Source organism: Propithecus coquereli, unplaced genomic scaffold, assembly GCF_000956105.1.
Source record: "Propithecus coquereli isolate 6110/MARCELLA unplaced genomic scaffold, Pcoq_1.0 Scaffold44, whole genome shotgun sequence".
In the NCBI taxonomy this organism is placed as follows: Eukaryota; Metazoa; Chordata; class Mammalia; order Primates; family Indriidae; genus Propithecus; species Propithecus coquereli.
Window position 1 is genome coordinate 5087916 of NW_012150174.1, and position 2032 is coordinate 5089947.

Below are 2032 nucleotides of genomic sequence, written 5' to 3' on the forward strand. Positions count from 1 at the left end.
TTTGTAGATTCTGGAAATTAGTCCTCTATCAGATATATAATTTGTGAATATTTTCTCCCATACTGTAGGCTGCCTGTTTACTCTGTTAAATTAGCAAAGCACTATATTTAATATGTAATAACACTATAGGTCTGCTAAAAGAATACAGTATGATTTGGCATTGCCAGATGAAGCAATCATCACAATATTTCTAACACATGAAACAAGTGACAGAAAAATTAGAAATTTTAAAATGGAATATCTTATGATACTAAAATTTCCCCACAAAAAAATGAAAATGAACCTGTAACCAAAGTAAGTTTCTGAGTGGCTTATTTGTTATCCAAGCAAGGAAAGCTGTTTGCTAATTACAAATTGATTAAACTATGTTTAATTGCAGCAAAGAAACATGTCCAGAGAAAATAAACTTAACACTAGTAGGCTTTTAGTGAGAACAGTTGCTCAAAGAGTTGAGGACACTGAGAGCAGTATCAGTGTTCATTTAAAAAACAAGGCAAATGATTTTGAGTGGTTTTCCTTGGCACTTGATGAATAAACAGGTATTACCAATATTGCTCAGTTGTTTACTCAAGAAGTTAACAGCAAATTTTAAGTGAAGATTTAGCCTCTGAGTAGTCTGCATGAAGCAACTACAAGAGAAAATATTTTCAAAAGATGAGAAAGCACTAATTCAATACAAATTGAAATGGAATCTACTAAGATGCGTTACAATTAATAGTAAAAATATGTATGGAGCATAAAAAGGCATAATTGGACAAATTGTATTATCAGAAAGTACTTTGCAGGAGGTACTCGAATCTATCATGTATTATCAAACCAGTATGTCAATAGAAAACTTCATTTACTCTCACGGACTTAACCATCATCAGTTTTGTGAATTTTTCTCAGAAATAGAAGCTGAATATCCTGATTTGCTCTACCACACAACAATTTAATGGCTTAGCAGTAGTAACATATTGTTGCAAATTTTTGAGCTCAAGGCCAATATTGAAATTTTTCTCAATGAGAAAAGCTACCCTTAATCACTGTTACTGAACACTGAATGGACATTAGGTTTTACAACAAACTTGGTTGCTCTTAATAAGTTTAACTTAAAATTTATAAGGCAAAACAGTGCTTATATAGGAAACATACTGCTAGGAAGTCATTTCAACAACAGTCTAACACTTTGAATTAACGTTTGGTCATGTGGCAAAAAATGACATTTTAGTCAACAACAGACCCCATATACAATGGTGGTCCCATAAAAGATTATAATACTGCATTTTTGTGGTGGCTTTTCTATATTTTGATACACAAATACTTACCATTGTGCTACAGTTATCTACAGTATTCAGTACAGGTCTGTAGTCTAGCAGCAATAGGCTATAACATATAGCCTAGGTGTGTATTAGGCTATCCCACCTAAGTTCATGTAAGTGTACTCTGTGATGTTCGCACAATGATGAAATTGCCTAATGACACATTTCTCAGAATGTATCCCCATCATTATGTGGCAAATGGCTGTAATGTCAAGATGCTTTATACACTTTATGCTGTCAAAAGTTAAAACAAGAACTGAGGCCTCCGTGCCACTCAGCTTTCCAGCAGATATATTTTGTGAGCTCAAACTAAAGTGACAGCAGCACTTCTGAGGACTTGATGCAAGTGCAAAAGAAATTTCCATATTTCAAAATTTACTTTGTATGAATAAGGAGCTTCCACCTAACCTTCAATTGGAAGTGATTAGTATGCAAAGTAATGACATGCTATAAGGCAAATATCAAGAGAAAAATTTAATAGAATTCTATATATACCTTCCCAGTGACTAATATACTCAATGAAAATCAAATGCTTGTGGATTGCATCAATATTTGGCAGTTCCCATCTGTGTGAAAGGCACTTTCAAAGATGAAATACGCAAATCTCATTGCAGATCAGCATTAGCAGATGAACATCTGCAATGTTTTGCTGATAGGAAATGCTAACTTTGAACCCCAATTATGCAAAACGTTATCCTCTACCAAAAAGAATTTCCTTTTACTTGTTAGTG

At 33.5% G+C, this 2032-nt stretch overlaps 1 protein-coding gene across 2 annotated transcripts in view; it reads left to right on the plus strand.

Annotated features, from left to right (window-relative positions):
* LOC105818445 (vitamin D 25-hydroxylase) overlaps window positions 1–2032 on the plus strand; it is a 32259-nt gene that overhangs the window by 26104 nt on the left and 4123 nt on the right. The gene's annotated exons all lie outside the window — the stretch shown is intronic.